Below are 19343 nucleotides of genomic sequence, written 5' to 3' on the forward strand. Positions count from 1 at the left end.
ATGCACAAATTGAATATTGGCTGTTGAGGTCTAACATGTGGGGACCTGAGGCCCATGGGAAAAGGAGTAGGGTCTTCATACATGAGATGCGTCACTTCTTTTATTGCCAAATGAATAAGAGCAAAAAGGCTGCTACTTTTATTTTAATTACCAGTTAACCAGCATCTTCTGTGTAAAAGTAAAACTGCAACAAGTTGAAAAGTCCAAGTTCTTTTAGATTCAAGTGCCACCTTTAGAGAGTTAGGGCATCTGCCCTTGACAAAGTTTGCTAGAGGCCAGTATGAGCTTTAGGCGCACATAGTCCATGAAACACTGTATTCCAATGTAGCTTATGGAAGACGTTCAGTCAATGTTGTTGGTCAAAGTATGATCTTAAGTGGACATGCTGTCTATAGCTTATTTAGATTCACAGAACAACCCCAGGCCCCACCTTTCGACTCAACTACCTACACAATACTTGGCCAGGATTGTTTCTTTGACATTTCCAATATCTGAGGGCACTTAAAACCTGATTATGCTGGTCTGGCTTTCCACAACACAGCCTGACAGTCTGATGCTAAGTATATTAAGTGATCTGCTCCTGAATTAATACAGTAGTTGAATAATCTCATTGAAAGTGGACACAATGACTGTCAGAGTTTGTTAGACTTTCCTTCCTCCGCTCCCAGAGGACATGAGGTTGTAAACTGCCATAATGAAAAGAGGGACGATCAGGGGTGTTAAACGCACAGCTGCATTTCATCAGCCTATTGTTCTTAGTTTGAAGCATGCGCGTATATCTAAAAGCACTACCACTAACCAGTTATTGTTACAGTGAAGCTGGGAGGGTTCAAATACCCCACCGCTTCTATAAATCACTGCGCTGTTTCTTAAGCTACTCTGACATATGAAGTAAATATAAAGTCTAGGTCTCTTTTCAATTACAACCAGGTACCAATTTAGCAAAGTATATTGCTTTACCAAGTCAAACGTATCTGCTTACTTGCCAATTTCAAAAAAGTATATATGCTCTTTTTTATTATTAGTTTGGACATTAAAACCAATTCTAAAAGATAGGATATGCAGTGCATACAAAGACACATTTTCCTAAATACACTCCGATATACATAAATTCAAAGTAAACGAATGCTTGTGCAGGAGAGGTATACCAAACCAAGAAAAGACTGCAGCTCTATGCCGTCCACCTATTTACAAAATATGAGCCATCACACAATGAGACACTTCATTATTAATATATTCTATATTTGAGCGATGCTGGGTATTAAAATAGCCGAGTATTCCGCCTCATCTTAACTCAGTTTTTAATGGCCACAATGTTGGGTGTTGTCAATCTTCTTGCTTTGCTTTTCAGAGATCTGTGAGGCGTAAAAGGTGAAAAGGATTTCTTTCCACCATTCAGTCAACTCCAGAGACTTTCTAGAGAAAAAAAACAATGAGATTATTCTCCTCACAGACTGGGGAAACTTTCGCCTTTACTTCTTAAACACATGCAAGGACACCCCTCAAGGTGAGGGACTGTCCGCGAGAGGAATTCATTAAACCAAAAAAGCAATTACTGTGCGAGTGTAGCTAGCATCGTGTTTTCACCCCTTGCTACCGAGGTCAGACATCAACATTATGACCCGTCCTATTCATTAGCGTCCATCAGGTGAGTTTGTATGGCATCGCATGCAACTTTTTCTGTTGTTTAGAATGCACGGATAGAAAGTAAGATGGAGTAGATGGCGGGTTGGACATGTGAAGGTGTGTTGTAAGAATTTGTAACCAAACCACGGAGGTATTGAGGCTTATTCACATTAATTCAGTATGGCAGCGTGGCTCACATGCAAATACAAAAGCTACTGCAGCATGAATTACATTTATTTGTCTGAAAAGATGTGTTCCGAGTTTACCGAGAGGCATCTTCTTGAATTTGGGTACGAAGAGGATTCCAAGGAAAGGGACTTGGTAAGGGAAGTTGCACAGTCAGTCAGAAATACTAGCTCAGCACACAGTGATTGGACATGGAAAATATCAATATTACTACAATAGCCGCAGAGACCCATGTCCTGTCTCTTTTAGACAAGTTGATGCAGTAAGATTCATCTAGCAATTTATGGCTGCGGCTGTAGGCTGTGCACAACAAGGCAATCCAATACCAGTCTGTTGTTATTGCCTATACGGCTGGGTTACTGTATATTTAGCGGACGTGGCCACAAGCTCGTACAGTCGTACAAATACACACTATAGAGATGCTGGAAACAGTGGCATTGATTTGTTCAGGCATAAAAAATAAGATATTCTTTTTTGGAAAATGCCGTTGGCAGAGGATTTTCTGCCCTTTCTGGTGTTCTAAACCTCAATCCTCAAGGTCACCATCTCCCTCACATAACATTTGTGACAACTATGATGAAAGAGATGGTATCCGCCCGGCTGAAATACCACTGATCTCTGGAAGGCTGTATTTTAGGCTCGACTATAACACAAAAAGACTGCTCTTTTTTTTTTCCTTCTTCACTGTGTGAATTTGCCAGTAGCCGTTTTTGAACTTGACCATCACATTGCTAAAAAAAGTCTTTGATGACTCCAGCAGTCTCAAGAGAGCAAAGGGCCTTTTGATTCCAGTGGTGTCCAATCCTGTGCCATGAGAAATGACTGCAGGTTGTTATTCCAACTAAACACTTCACACTATAGGCGATTTCACTGATATTATTTCATCTCCACTTCAAGGTACAAAAGAGCTTTTACTGCTCGATTCTGGCATTCCACATATACCACAAAGACCTTTGAATTAGTGCAAAGTAATGAAAGTACTGCAAACAAAACTGCAAGTTGTTATTTGTGCCTTCGGCCCCATAGAGGGGGTTCAGTGAGGGCAAAGGACTCAATGCATTCATAGGTCTTCAGTCAAAAATGTAATTCAAGTGAACGCTATTTCCTGTGTTATTTGATCCCATTTATCTAAGAAATAATAAGGAAATGTGCCATTGGGCTTTTCCATAATATTGTAGCATGTGAAAAAAGACAAGAGTAAACTATAACTGAAAGTGGAGGGTGAAAAATGAAATTATAATTATATTTGTCAGTGAAAATTACACCCTTGAAAATAGCTACTGTATGTTCCCTAAATCCAAATGGTTGCCAAATGGCTCTGAAGTAATATGCAAATGTCAGTCCAGTAGTGTGTAATGTTTAATCTTTGTAATGAGGTCTGACTAAAGGAAAAGCTGGCAGTGCATTGCACACTGCATTTGTTGGTTAGTTAAATGCAAAAAGCCGGAAAATTACTGCAATCATGAGCATTATTTCTGCTCAGAACCATTGCTACAGTAAGAGTATAAAGCCTCTTTGACAGTTGATTATAATTAAATGCGTTGGTGGAGAGAACCTGACCAGCACTGTTCCACGGAAACTTTACTCTGCTGTTTGAGGATCATTAGCTCAGAACTAATTATTTGCATTGGTTTTGAACTTACGTGCTCCGTGGCATTTTCCCCAAGGATCTGTTTCATCACGGTGAGTCTAGCCGCAGGCATTTCCTTTCTCCAGTCAAGTGTACTCTGAGCTAAGCAAGCGTTTTGTGCGATGGAATTTGAGCGGTGGAGAGAGGCTTTTTGCAGTCTTTATTTTTTGTTTTAAAAAAGGGAGAAACTTTTTACGGTCAGACCATAATGCCTCAATAACTCCCACCCATTGTGATTCAGTACCACTCATCCCTCTTTTGCACAGCCGAGAGCAGAAGTTAAATAAATCATGATATTTAGGAGTTTATTGCAGTGTGTTTGTCACTCAGACAGAAGAAAAGAAGACACGGCAATGCCAAGGCGAGTAGGTCTTATGCCAGGAGCAAAATAATCACATTAGTCTCTTTTCATCTCTCCTCCCACCGCGTCCATCTCTGTCTTTTTTACCACGGTCATTATGTCTCAATGATCTCCTCACAATCCAATTCTCCCCCTCTCTCGCCTTCCCTGCCAAAAGTGCCTCTCTCACTGCAACAGTAATTCTCATTAATTATCACTGCGGGCATGCTGCGGTGTCAGAGAGCCCCGGGTGGCAAGACTCGGTCAAACCTCCCCTTTCCTGTGGGGGAGAGTCGGGCTTCACTGGAACAGGCAGGAGGTCAGAGATCTTTACCACCCACCAGCACTGCTGAGCTTAACTTTATCCGAGAGATGGACGCAGATATATCATTTGGATCCATTGACGGACGACGTTGGTTTTACCTGGCTGAAAGATGAATTTGACAATGACGTTGACGATGTACACTACAGAAAAGAGCGATACGAGTTATAAATAAGAGATTCAAGGGGCCATTACATAGCACGGTTTATCACGTCACGGGCAAAAAAAAGGCAGGATTTAGCCTAATAACTTTAATACAGATTATTGTAGATAGATAGATTTGCAGAAGTTGTTTGTGTCATCAGATGATTATGATCACTGAAGAAACATGCATTTAAAAAATGATAACGTTTGTCGTAAGTTTGCAATTTAAAACAATTAAAAAAGGATTAATAATTTAAATTAGAATTAACATGATTTGGTGATTGATTGATACCTGCCAGTGTTGACATCCACATCAATTTAGGAAAATCACATGTATAAAATTTAAAATCGTGAAGCATTTTTTTTTTTTTATATTTATTTCAATAAAGTGTTTTCTAAAAGCTGCTGCATTGGATTTTGTACACTGACAAGACTATAAAGTCGGAGGAAACAATACTTTTACCATCTTGGGTCCAAATAAAACATAACTCACACAGAGACATGGGCATGTATAAATCAGGTACAAAAAAGAAAAGAAAATACAGCAAGAGATAAAGTTTTTTTTAAACTTTATATAGTGCAGTGCCCTTTCGGAATTGGAAGTGCTGCTCGCAGCTTTCTAGAAAGACACGCATCGCTCGTTGACTCCAGGAGTGTTGGACCGGTACTGTACAGCACTGCGGTATCAAATAAACTATTTAATAATAGCTGTGTGTTCAAACACGTGTACCGGTACATCCTCCCAGACAAACCCACTTTAAAATAAAATGTAGGTTTCCCCGTGGACTAGAACAGAGTCTCTCTCCAGGCCAAATGGTGTCACAGCAGATACGAGGGTGATTACACAAACTACAAGGATCAGACAAACGCTCCCTCTGGACACAATGGCAGATAACAGGGAGAAAGAGCCTTGGAGGATAAGAAAAGTGTTCGCTCTCCTGACGAAACTCTGGATAATAGAGGAATCCAATCTGCATCGGCACAGCTTCATAATCCTCCACCTTTATGGCCCGCGTCCCACCAGGCGGGGATGCTTTCCCTCATCGCTATGACAACAGTACATCTCCGAAATACAAGACGTGCCCGAGAGGCCATAGTGTCTCATTAACGGATAACGAAAAATCTGGTAAAGGGCATGGAGTTGGAATTCACATTGTTTGAAATACATCTTGACACCTACTGTACATCTATGACACTTTCTCCACGAAGGAATGGTTCGGTTGTACCACGAGTCATTTCAGTCATTCAACTTCTCCCCAAAACCTCATTAAATATGGAGCCCCATGCCGGCTGTGCTGTATGATCTACTCTGATTACAGCTCAGCAACAGTGTGGCCATTCCCCACTAAACCACCTCCAGCCACCCAAAAGAACGTACCATCTAGCCAAATATGATTTTAATCTAAACACAGCAGTCCACTGGATATGCAGCCGCAGATAATAATTCAGTTATGCATATTAAAGAAAAAATAAAGTTATGGCTCGGAGCAGACAATCTCAGCTTGTGAAACTCTATGTAGAACAGCGGCCCATCAGTACAGTACATGGATATAAGCTTACAGTGGCAACGCGTGCAGCTGTGTGTAGCGGTAGCAAACAGTAGAACAGCAGCTCAGTTAGGTTAATTATGATATGAAGAATATAGCAGACACTGTCACATAACCACACAAGTCTGAGTTTAGATGTTTTTTTTTAAATGATTAGAATGAATTGAAGTGTGGTGATAGAATGAGATTATATCCTGTGCGAGACAATCGTCGTATTGAGTTTCTCATGAAACAAACATGACTGACAAGTCGTTTTGTTAATGCGTCTACATCCTTACAACCAACATACATGATCACCTTCCAACTGACCTGGTTTAGAGTGACCCAACCGGAAACCCCTCGAGACAACAACACATGGGCAAATCTTCCACACAAATCAATTCAGGCCATAACACTCATAATACTCAAAGCATGGGTAACAGCATGAAGGCACCATAGGTCACAAGCCAAACATCCAGCGAGACGGAAAGGACGGCAGCATCATTGAGCAGATCATCAGACGGCAGATGCAAAGACATAAAACACATCTGAGAGAGCAAAACAACAACCGGCCACATCACACAAGCACAATGAACAGAGGCAAATCATCCACTCTTAATGTGCGCACTTTAGTGAAAGCAGCAAACACTTACCTTGGTGAAGTACTAATCCTCCTTATGATGCAGTGATTGACTGGGATTAACATTTTGGGGAAACGCTTCCCTGTTCAGCTCATAATCACTTACTTAAACAAGTGTGTTCATACTTCACCACAATGCAAATCAACAGCACAAGAACAAAAAATGATCTCAGCCACTGCAAGAAATGAATTCACCATCAATGAAAGCAATGCACGCGACTAGGACAGCAGCAAGTTATCAGACAGCAGATGCCACCACATAAACCACAATACACTGATCTGAGAGAGCAGAGCGACGAGCAGCCGTAATCACACAGCACAACGGATCAAAACATCCACTCTTTATGGGCATGTCAGTGAAAGCTGCATCACATGCAGTGAAGAAATGGGATTTCAAATAGAAACGCACAGCAGGCCAATTTCAAATCCAGCGACCACCTAAATTGTACAGAGATATCTTGAATTGAGACCATTTAGATTTACTAAGGCACACATTTACTACACCTGCTATTTCCAATGTATAAGGTGACAACAACAAGAAAATTGGGACACAACCCACAATTGACAAAATGACAGAACTACCCCAACATGTATACTCAAACAAAACACAGCACACAGATAAACTCGTATGCGTCATTAGCTGCGCAGCCACAAATACAAAAAAAGCTCTGCCCGAAACATGAAGGAAGCATTGTATGTCAGCGCAAAGCTAGCAACAAAAATGCGTCTTACCTTTATGTTGCCGAGTCAAATATGAAGGCGACGCGTTTTCCCCAAGAAGTCCTGACATTCTGCTCCTCGCGACGATGCGTTCTGAACTTCAATGTATCTAGAAAAGTTGCTCGTGTTGAACATGTGCTAGCTGCGGCGGCGGCACCTTACGCGCTACTTGTTGCGTTTATTTGTTTCCCCTCCAACCAGCTCTGTTTTCTCCGTCTTCTTCTCGGTCTCACTTTCGGTCGTTAAACTTTCCCCGGTTCACCTTCACTGTAGCACTAGTTTGCTCGACCGTAGATATTCCCAAACTTTTTACATTTCCACCACCCAGCCAGGTTGCTACATTGTGTTGCAAAATAACAGGTGGATTAAATTAATAGTTGCGCGAGCGCGCTTCATTAATGACCTGCCGGTTCCTCTCAGGTGCGGTAACGAGCTGCAGACAACATACGAGGCTTTAAACGCGCTTACATGTGAATTGTGTACTTTGCTTTGAAACCTTGTAAATAAAAAAAACTAGATGTACACAGAAGGAACGTTTATTGAAGTACTTGAGTACAATTTTGAAGTGATTGTACTTGTCTAAACTACTTCTACTCCTCATTTCAGAGGCAAATATTGTACGTTTTACTCCATTATAGTTATTTGATTACTTTGCATATTCAGATTACTGATAGAAAATATGATTGACAAATACAATTTTATTTATTCAGTGGTGGAAAGTAAGTAAGTACATTTTCCCAAGTACTGTACTTAGAGGGGAACGCCACCTAATTAATTAATTAATTAATTTCCATGGCCAATATTTGTGAACATCAATGCTTTTCCACGTATTTGTTATTATATTGTCAATGATACAAACTGAATAATGTATCATTCTATAACACTGTGAAAGGAGCCATTCTGCATACTGAGTACTTTTACTTTTGATACTTTCCATAACTTTTGCGGATAATACATTGGTACTTTTACTTAAGTGACATTTTGAATGCAGGACTTTTACTTGTAATAGAGTATTTTTAGACGGTATTTCTACTGTTGCTTAAGTGAAGGATCTGAATACTTAAATGGGAAAAAGCTAGCAGTGTGTAAATTGGTTTGAATAAGCTGCAACAGTAAAGCAGTAATTATGCTCCAACACTATAGTGTACATTAGTCTGAAATTGCATAATGAGTGCCTAATTGGTACTTGAAGTATATTGTAATGGTAGTGCTTTCAAGTATTTCTCCCTCCTGGAAAAGCAACTGGATTACAGGTTGTGAGGGTCCTCAAATGGGTTTTTATGTCAAAATAATATCACCAGTGTCAATGCTTAGCCATTTAACTGGAAGGGGATTATACTTACAGTGCACATTCAGTAATCATCCATTTCTACATGTTAAAAACTCAGCTTCAAACAACTGTATACATTGTGAATACTGTTCTGAAAATCAGGGGGAAAAAAATCTCAAACAGTAAAATCCACCCAAGACTATTTAACTCTTGTTTAGCATAAACCCCCCTTGAAGAGAACACACTTGTTTACCTGCTTTCTCAGGAAATGTGTTTTCCACTGTTTCTGTCTGATCGTGTTGTTTTTAAGGTAGAAGGTAGGACGTGAGCCCAAACCAGGCTGGTAGACATTTAACTCTTACTGGGTAATCTGTGGATTCACCGAACATTTTACACAAGGACCTGAAGACTGAAATGAAAGTTTGACTTTGAGCAGGAGGCACGAGATTAAAGTATTGCACATTTTCCATACACATATTTTGAAATGTGTCTTGATTTTGCCATCAAATTAAATCTTCCTACAACATAATTCATGTAGTCCTGGCAGCTGTAGGCTAATATCATGCCTTGTGTACAAAAACTAAGCAGTTACTTAAGCTCTCTGTGAAATAGACTGATCTAACAAAATTGAGATACATTCAGAACGTAATCAGCCATATACCCCGGGGGTGCATTACTACAACAGGTTATTAAAACACAGCTACAGGAACAAATTACGCCTTAAATCTCTTTGTGGAGCAGATTGACAACATACTCTAACAGCACCCTGTTTTAACAGTTTCTGACGGATTTGGGTGATTTTACAGGACACCCAGTTGACAAATGTCTTGCGGGTTTTATAAAGCAGGGATATATTGTCTCTTTTTATTGACAGAAGCTTAGAGAAGAATGACTTGAATGGATATCAAGGATGATTATTGAACATCTACTGCATGAGATTGTATAGCCATATGTCCTCTATTCGTAGAGAGAACAATGAAGGTTGAAGCAAATTTATTTCCCAATCTGGAACCAAACACTTGCTTGATCAAGTTGACATTTAGCTTGAACACAGAGGTCACTCCACTGCCTTTGAGGATTGGAATTAAATGAGTTTTTTAAGATGTGGTTTGTACTCAATTTCTCTCTGGTAATCTGGAAGAGTGCAATTCTGAACAACAAAGCGTCACGGTGCGCTTTAAGAGAAGAGATTGCACTGGTTTCTAAGTGGCAGTCTGTATGCTTGCATCCAAACAAACAATGAAATTTCACTGAGCCAGAGAACAGGGAGTCATTGGTGAAATCATATGATGCAGTCCATGATCACCAATGGCCTTAAAAGGAAAATGTAACCCTCCGAATTTCTTTAGCTATAAGATATCATCAGTTTGTGCTGTCCAAATCTCCTATCTCAGCGATTATTAACGCCAAGTCTTGCTGTATGGTTTACTGAGACAGCTGCATGAGAATAAATTGGGTTTTCATTTTCTGTGGTGGATTCAGTTCTGCACAGTTGAATATCAACTCATTTTGGTGGACCAAGAGAGGGGTTGACAAGAAGGTTTAGCCCTACAATGTAGCTGCACTGGAAATGTTTCAGAGTATGTTTTCTACACTGGGTTTGTAAAGGCAATATATAACTAACAAACAAAAGCGTGACACATTTGAATTACAAGATTTAAAAAATAAAGTTTGGTTTAGACTTTGGAATTCAAATCTTAACCTCAGATCTGAACATTTTTAAGTGGACCTTACAGTGAGATGCAATTGAATGCTTAGTAAGTGTACCTTGAATTAAGAATGAATTAATTTACATATAGACTGTACTTAAAAAGGAGACAAAGTCACCGTGAAGTCACTCATTTGTGGACGACGGTTTTGCAGCCTCAAGTTGGGCATTTTGGCCGTCGCCATCTTGGTTTTTTGCAACCAGAAGTGACACAAGTGGGTAGAACTATGTACAACCAAAATGTTACATTTAACTTTAATGAAATGAAAACAAACTGTGAAAGGGTTAAAGTTGTAAGACAAAAACACGGACATCTCCCAACTATGACGACTCCATGGCATGCCCCATGGCATCCTTTCATGCTGTATTGAAGAAGACTTGAAGCCAGCGATTGAGACCATGAACTCATGTTTACAATGTTTACTGAGGCAATAAATCAAGTAAGAAGTAGGGTCATTTTCTCATAGACGTCTATACAATCAAACTTCTTTTTGCAACCAGAGGAGTCGCCCCCTGCTGGCCATTAGAAATAATGCAGGTTTGAGGCACTTCAACTTTCGCTTCGCTTTTCAGAACCGGAGGTTGCCGCCTGTTTATTTTTCAACAAAGTCTCAATCTCCACTTCCACCATAACCTTTTTTTTCTTTAATTTTACAATTCCCAAATAGAATCATGTTTTTCAGTTGTTGTTAGTAAAATATTTGGACCTGTACCGCATCACAAATCTTATTTAATTTCTTGTTGGGAATATGAAAGCATAGAGGTAATGAGAAACACTATCTCTGTTGACCTCTGTAAGAGAAGAGTGCCGCAGATTAAAAAGAAAAGTACACACACCATTAAATGGTGACTAAGACTATATTGCAGTTATATAAGTAAATCTTGGGGATGTTGTGGCAGCTTCTCATTTGCATAAATAGTAGTTTAGACATTTATTCACCCTGACAGTTTGTTGTATGTAAATAAAAAAACAAAAGTAAACTTTGTAAGAGAAAAGAGTTATTTTCACATGGGTGGATATCTCCCTAATGAATGTGACAAACTGGACCGGAGACCCTTGTTTACCTTTCTTACTTTATCGAGGACTACATGAGTGATGGCAGCACTCCCCACACCTCTGCCTTAATGTAGTCATTCTTTTTCCTAAACAAACCACGGTGGTGGTAGCCTTTTAAAAGTGGAACAGAAGAAGAAGACTCACAACATTATATTAGAGTTAGTCCGACGTGACATTCTCGCTGTGGACAGATGGTCATCGCTTCTTGTTGCATTGCAGTGCTATAAAAGTAGCATCACCTTATTTTACTGTACTAAAGGCTTCATCCCCACCTATTTAGAGTTTGGTTTCTGCACACTGTTTATTCCTTCATTCATAAGGATACAATGTGTCTTAATACTTGTGATGCCTCTGTGTGATGATCCTGGTTACTGGCACCAAGAAAGTTATTGTTCGCTCGTCCGGTAGATTTATTAACAACAACAGATGCAGATGAAATCTCGTAAAGTATCTGCTAAGGAAGAGCCGGTTTTTTATTCCAGGCAAATAGCACAACTTTGAGCCCATTTATAAAGCAGTTTCCGCTTTTGTTAAAATGTCCTGGGGCCAGTTTCACAAAGATATTTTAGACTTGTATGTGTAGGGTTAGGCCAGTCTTGATTTTGCTCTTAGAATAGTCTAATAATGCAGGTTTACAAATATAACGAGTGACTTATTTTAAGCCTAAAAAGTCAGCCCCCCCTACCCCCCAGGAGGAAAATGTGCCAAATCCATTTCTTTCACAACCCAGTCGCCAGAAAAACAATGATGCCATTGTATGTTTCTGCAAACCATGAGACACGTTGACTAATGAATATGGTTCATATCAGCCAAGTATCACGCTGGCAGAAACTCAATCGCTATGAGGTCAAAGCTCCAACATTACTAGAGTTGATGAATGACAACGGGCCCCAGACTTTCTTACGAAACATAAGCGTAAAGTTAACAAAGACAGAAACATGTGTGGAAGTCCTGTGTTTGTCTCTTTGACTCTATATGTTCTTGTATTCTGAGCCGACTTATCTGGAACATCCGCCTCACCTTTTTTCGGCCTCCCTTTTCACGCTGGCCGTTTCTCTGCGCGATCCCGTCGTTCACATGTGCTGTTTGTTGCAGACGTCTCGTTAGCTATGCGGCTGTGTGGCGGTCAAACGTATCGAGCAGCTGTGGCTCGTTTTTAAAGCCTTGGTGCTCGTGTTGTGATTGCCGGCTGTATCATCACAGCGAGGCATGCCACTCGAGCTTAGGTGGCTTTGCAGGAGCGCTGCAGGTCGCTGTGTAGCTGGACGGCCTCATCCCTGACTCATTCCTCTGCTTAGTGCACAGCAAGGTTATGTCATTCCAGCAGGCACACTCGCTGGGGAGGAACAGGCGGCATCACAGCAGCTCTGCTCCCGTTTGGATGAACACAGCTCATGCTCTCTATGCTCTCTCTCTCTCATGTCTCACAGCCGGATTGTTTTCCCATCACAGCGATAGCCTGTCAGCAAGGCTGCGGTCACCTCACTCTGAAATTACCACGCTGTAAGCAAGAGCACCCACAATTAGCTTGATACTAAATTACAAAAGAAATAGAGCTTCATGTGTTTGTTGCAATTGCGCTTCGATGGCTTTCGTTCTGACATCAAAGTCCTGTGGACTTGTGCTGTCTGCAACCTAAGTGAGTATTAATGATTCAAAGGTTTGCTCATTGGCTGATCCTTCCGGCTCAATTCGTCACTTTCAGTGCTTGAAATTAAACTGAAGTTTCAAATCTTTTCAACTCAGTGCTCACACTTAAACTGACACCTTCAGCTTGTTTCATTCTTTCAATTTGAATCAGCGTTTTGGCTTCACTCGATAGTTGTATTTCCGCTGCCACTTCTTTCGGTGTTTGAAATGTTTCGAGATTTTCTTATTCTTTTTTCTAGTTGGATTTTCGAGTAATTTCTATTTTCACGAAACAATGTATCCCCGAGGCTTCATCTCGTGTGATAGTTTATGACGCCTTGACTTTGGCCCGAGTCTAAAACTTGAAAGCAGTTAAATTATAGCATGCTGTTTCCCCGTTTTCATATTCTGCGTTGCATAAAATACGATTTAAATGCCAAAGGAATCTTCTTTGCTCAAGGTGGCAACATGCTGCTTTTGACATTAGGTAACACTTGTTTCTAACCGGCATGGAACAGATAATTTAGCAGTTCAGTCACCAAAGATGAGGATAGAAGGAGAATAAAAACAGCTTGAGCTTCACACAGGCCAGCTAGCATATGTAGATGGGTTAGCTTCACACATGGTTCTCTGTGATTGCAAACTAAAATTCTATTTCACACTAAATGATCACATTTGATACTGACTTTTTTTTTTAAACATTCAACACTTTCATTCAAATTAATTTCACCTCTCAGCTTGATAGTGACTAAGTGCTGGCACCCAATAACTCATTTCCACCCAGCCGATTATTCAACCAATTGTTTTCCCGTCTTGCCAGCGTTGAACAAGTTCATTTGTCGACACAGGAAATGAAATGACACTTTATTTTGTAGCTACTCATTAGCTGTATTGCTCATTAAATTCCCAGACCTGTTGTTTTTCTTGCCAATTGAAAAAACGAATGCATTAATTGACACAGCGGCTGACTTACTTAATTCATAGTTGTAATAGTAGTTGAGTGCGTGTACTACCTGAAACACGTTCAGCAGCCTGAACAGGTCATCACATTTCTTATTAATGCGGGACAATTGTGTTGTATTTCACTATATCTTTCATTATTGTGTCCACCTCCTGGAGCCCTGAAAAGGACGGGAAATACAAAACTGTCACCACCCCCCCCCCCCCTTGTGGTGGTGAATGCATTCCAATAAAAGTTGAACGTATCATGCAAAATCATTTACTCATGTAAAATGATCCAAAAAGAAAATCACAATTAATGATAAAGGGAGCACGTTTACAGTGTTTGTTATTTTCAAGCTTGACAAACGCAATTACAATTCTGCGTTGCTAATCCCACCCATTACAGCTTGGAGAGACTGAAAGGCGTTGCAAAAGCTTGACACATGGTGAAGGGGAAAAATGCGAGCCAGCCTCTAAAAAAAAAAAGAAGAAAGATACCTGGAGTGCAAGCAGCTGTGCTAGCTCTACCGTGTTGAAAGCTTGATGAAAACAGTGCTGCACTTGACTACCAATCCACCACACTTGGGGAGGGGTGTAGATTTTGAATGAGCTTGATATCCACTGAATGAGAAATAAATGCCTCTCTTGAGTACCTGTCAGCAATGCGAGCAGAGCAGCAGCAGCAGCAGCTGCGTTACGCTTCACTCAAAGCTTTTTAGAGCATCTTTGGCTGAATACGGGGGATGTAGAGGTTATTGAATAAGCTCATCAAAAAAGTAAACGCTCACATAAATACATGACAGATTACATTTTCATTTGCCACTTTAGACATTTAGCCGACACTAATCATGAGGAATTTAAAGTAGTGCGGAGTCACCCGCAAATAAAGAAAATCAGGATTCATTGATTTTACGATGCACACAGATGAGATGCACGTGGCACCTTTTTAACTCGAGTAAATGAAGGGTAACATGTGATATCAGCCGGAAAACCAACATCAATAGGAATAAAATGTTCTTAATCATAAAAACTTGAACCAAACCTCTTCAAGCTAACAGAATTGAGCTTTTTCCTTCATCAGTGTCAAGCTTTTTGAAAAGCAAAGTTCATGTGAGCCATTCAACAAGACTGAGAGTCTACAGCTCAGCAGGCTCAGCGCGGAGCTTTGAGCTAAATGCAAAAGTCAGCACGCGAACATGCTCATAAGACAGTGCTAACACATTATTCAGCAGGTATAATGTTCACCCTCTTAGTTTTGCACATTCGTTGATGCTAAAATTGCTAATTAGAGCCAAACAAGTACATTTGAGGCTGATGGGAACAGAATTGATTTTACAATTTGTAATAAATCAAAAGCTTTAGACAAGTTAAAATTCAGACCATGATGATGGCGGTAAATGAAAAGTCAGGAGATTACAGAGGTGCACTCGTTGTAGAAGCATTTTCCAGAGCTTTCAACTGTACAAAAACGGTCTTCATCAAAGGTCCGGGATTGTTTCGGATTCAACCTTGGTGTCCTGAGGCGTGACAAATATCTGTTTTACACTAAAATATCCCAGTTTTCACTGACAAATTGCCAGTTTTCACAACAATTAAAGTAATGATGATACTATTTACTATTAAATACTTGTCTTCAGCACTTACATAGATATTTATCCTTTTCTGTCCCACTCATTATTACATATAACCCAATATAAAAACATAATAATGCATCTGAATTCAACCCAGATTTGTCTGTATACGTGTGTCAATCAATCAATGTGTCATTGTCAAGGCTGTTGCTATGCCCCTTTTAGCTCTTTCTGGCAAAACCTGTCAGTACGCTAACGGTTAGCTGTCATGCCAAAGAGAAAGTCTGCCTTTTCTTAAGAGCTCCATGGAGGCTTTCTCCTTCCCTCACAAAGAACCCCGCAAGGAAAACGTTGCTTTGTGCACAAACTGCAAGCATTTTTCGGTCGTGCACTGTGGAAATACCGCTTTAAAAGATTGTGAACGTGGAAACGTGAACGTTAACGTAGAAAGTAGCTGCAAATAAATACAACAAATACACATGAGGGACTGTCCTCCCAGGAAAAACAATAGCATCAGTACCCTCAAAACAACAGCTGTTTATGTTCAAGTGAGGCAGCCCTCTAGTGGCGGTCATGGGAACTATAACTCTTGTCCAGCAAAAGGGACCCAAGGCTTAATGAAGTGTTTGTGTTTCCTTCACGTTAGCCGAGAAGTTATTTAAACCCAAACCACAACCTTTCCCTCGCTCTAACAAAGTCGTTCATGTGCCTACTCCAACATTAACCTCGGCGGTGTGACATCAATACACAGTGACATTTACGGACACAATGACCCACGCTTCACATCAATTACTAAAACTGAACCTGAACATGAGCAGCAGCAGAGAGAACAGAGAGAACTGCTGCTTGCTCCTCCACATTCAACAGTCTAAAAGTGTGGATTCCCTCTTGTCATGTGGAGCATTCCGAGTGCTGACACAGCACCCACTAAGAATACAGTGTAATTTGAGCGTGGGTGTTTCTCAGTCATCTTCTTTGTGCGAGGATCCTGTTTTTTCTCGCTGCATTGAAATGCCACCGTACCTGTCCTCCCCTCGCCGTCCTCTTCCTCTCCTCTCATGTCCTAATCCTCATTTCACTACAGCGCTATTCTCCTTTCCTCCTTCTCTATCTGTCTCTCCATATTTTACATACATCTTCTGACCCTCTCCTCTTCCTCTTCCTCCTCTCCCTTATTAGTATTCATGACAGTGGGGCCTATCTATCCCAAAGAAATGCTGTTGCATTTAGAAATGTTGCAGCGCCTCAGCCATCACCTTCCCAGCTAATTGTGGATCATCATGATGAAAAATCACCAAGGCTGTCCCGGAGCCTGTGTGTGTGCGCGTGTGTGTGTGTGTGTGTGTGTGTGTGTGTGTGTGTGTGTGTGTGTGTGTTTGAGTGCACTGTGGTTCTTTGGATTGTGTCATTAAACAAGCTTTTATCTTCAACCACCGTGTCCAAAGCAAAATATGTGAGTATCATATTAATAATGAGCTGGATTTCTTTGGTTCAGAGTTTGTAGGTTTACTTTGTCTGGCTACCAGTCAAAATATCACCGAGCAGGATACCTACAAAACAAATCACCAGTCAGTCAGCTTCAGCTTCAGCTGTATTTTTGAGATAAATGCAAATATAGCATGCAAAAAAATGCAAATCCTCCAACCTAACTATCCAAAAAGTGTCACACGAGTGTTGTCAGATCCACCTTCTCTCTGGCTAAGGTTTGGTTTAGTTTAGGAAACTAAAGCTACGTGGCTAAGGTTAGGGAACGATCATGGTCGTGGTTAAAAGAAACCAATCGATGACAACATTCAGTGTCTTTGCTCGATATTTTATCCACGCAAAAATGTTGTTTTCTGCCGTGCAATGAGCATTACAGCCTCACAGGGCTGCTAGAGCGGCTTCAGGTATTCTGGTCTTTCTTGGATGACAAAGAACATGCCAATATATTTTGCTCCATTCACCGAGAGAGATATCACAGCTGCTCAGAGAGCTATTGTGTATTGTCCACAGTAAGCTTCCTTGCAGTCAATCTTTACAAGTCAGTGGAAGTCAATAGGAAAAGACGTCAACACACACACACACAAACAAACACACACACCTGCTCCTTTTTGCAACACCGCTGACTAAGCAACTGGGGTCTTTTTATTTTTTTAACAGCTTGTTTATTGGCTTAACTGATGCTGACTATGCGACTTGCAGCCAAAATGAATATTTGTGACACAACATGTACAATCTTTTACAGCAGACCTCTGTGTCCACATATTGTATTGAAGCTATAAACCAAAAACAATTGCAAGAAAGCAAGGATTTATTTATTTTTTCTTGAACAGTTCAAATTGCATTAATCTTCTTTTTTACCACATATTTTCATCCCAGCTTGTCAAGTACGGACGCTCCAAACTATGAAGCTCTCGTTATCCCTTTAAAGTCAGTTTTGGTTCAAAGGTTTCCGCATTGAAATGCATTGTGTCTTTTCAAAAATAAACTTCCAACATAGATTTAGTTTTTTGGTTACTGAACAGAACTACTTGGTAAGAAAGAAGAAGTCGATGTAGTCTTGATTTCACACAGGATACAAACAGTGGTCTCCTGGGTGAAAGTCCTGTGTTTGTTTGACCCATCCATCCTCAATATGTGGACTTTCTTGCCCTTTTTACTAAGTCTTATTTTATTATCTTACTTGTTGTCTGTAATAATCCAAAATCCAACAGAACAATCCCATTGGCTTTTTGTTGATGGAACCAGTGCGATGCTAACTTCCGGGTTGGCCGACAAAAACACGTCGTATCTGCAGCACCCTACAATGAAGTCGATGGGTGACCATTGGAGTTAGTTGAAAGCCTGGTGCGTTTCCTACAGACAGTCGGGGGTCGGTATCAGACGTATGGACAAATATTCATTCCTGCCTCTACGTCCATTAAGATTCTCAACACTAAACAGCAGGGGCGTTTCTAGGATTCAAAGAAAGGGGGGGCTTAGCCCCAAGGGGAGTGTCATGTTTGCGTGCGCGGCAATTTTTTTTGGGGCCCATTTGGGGCCGCGGATATCCATTGTTTCAGACCGTTCATAGATTGGTTCAATCAGAAAGAGTGTGATTTTGCTCTGTAGTTTTGCTTGCATTCAGTATATGATAACACAAGAGACTGAATTTCAGGGTCATAGTGAAATTTGACAACACAAATATGAACTTTTCTCAAATAAAGAGAGAGAAATAATTTTCCTGCTTGTAAAGGAAAGACGGCTAAACTAGCTTTCATATCCGCGTCACTCCCAAATCCTAATTCTTAAAGGGACCGCACACAATGGATGGAGAATGGACCTGACAGTGTCAACTTTATATCGTTATGATGATGGATTGTAATTTGAAGGGGGAGAAAACATACAAACCAGAACGCACGCACAGATGTTAGAGTTATAAATAACTTGTCCATGTGAGAAACAATAGTTTAATTTAATGACATCACCAAAATAAAAAATATATATATATATATTTTTTTTAAATCCAATAATGCCAAATTATTTGGGGGGGCTGAAGAACATTTTAGGGGGGCTTCATCAAAACAGTCAATCCTATTTTAATCCAATGTGACCTCAAACTCTCCGTCATCAGCTTGTATACAAGCCCTCCCAGACAGCCTTGTAGCATTTCACACTTGATTTGACATGGATTTCAAATGCAGTCCAGACTGTGTGATCATTTTTCTTTCATTTCTGAAATATTGATGTACCATATCAAAATATACATTTTCATTGCCTCTTCAACTCTATTCTGTATTGGGGATAAATGGATGTAAGGCGTCTGAGAATGTCTGAGTTGGATAGATTGGCTCAATGTTTTTTTGTTTGTTTTCAATGCCATGATTATTATGCAAAAATGTGCATGACAAAAACAAAAAGCAGCCTTCAAGAAAAAGAACAATCCTCCCACTTCTGAGGAGAAAAACCTCGTGTCAAAGGAAGGAGGGGATTTCAAACAGTGAGATCTACTTTAGTTTGATGCATTATTAAAAATGTTTTCACAATTCAGTTGATCCTGTACAACAGCTG

Source organism: Anarhichas minor, unplaced genomic scaffold, assembly GCF_050575085.1.
Source record: "Anarhichas minor isolate MPS153535 unplaced genomic scaffold, ASM5057508v1 ptg000136l, whole genome shotgun sequence".
Classification (NCBI taxonomy): domain Eukaryota; kingdom Metazoa; phylum Chordata; class Actinopteri; order Perciformes; family Anarhichadidae; genus Anarhichas; species Anarhichas minor.